The following is a 406-nucleotide window of genomic DNA, read 5'->3' on the forward strand; positions in this document are numbered from 1 at the left end:
AGTGTTACACCCAGTTACACAGGAATATGTTATTTAATATACACAGTCTTACGCCCAGTTACACAGGAAGGTGTTATTTAATATACACAGTGTGACACCCAATTACACAGGAATATGTTATTTAATATACACAGCGTTACACCCAGTTACACAGGAAGGTGTTATTTAATATACACAGCGTTACACCCAGTTACACAGGAATATGTTCTTTAATATACACAGCGTTACACCCAGTTACACAGGAATATGTTCTTTAATATACACAGTGTTACACCCAGTTACACAGGAAGGTGTGCTTCAATGTGAAATCGTAGCTTGCTAGGATTATTCTCTGCAAGATGTGCATTCAGCAGGAAGCGATGAGTGAATGGTGTTAAATGTGGATCGAGCACTGCCTGCGATCAGG

Source organism: Scyliorhinus torazame, chromosome 26 (genome assembly GCF_047496885.1).
Source record: "Scyliorhinus torazame isolate Kashiwa2021f chromosome 26, sScyTor2.1, whole genome shotgun sequence".
Classification (NCBI taxonomy): Eukaryota; Metazoa; Chordata; class Chondrichthyes; order Carcharhiniformes; family Scyliorhinidae; genus Scyliorhinus; species Scyliorhinus torazame.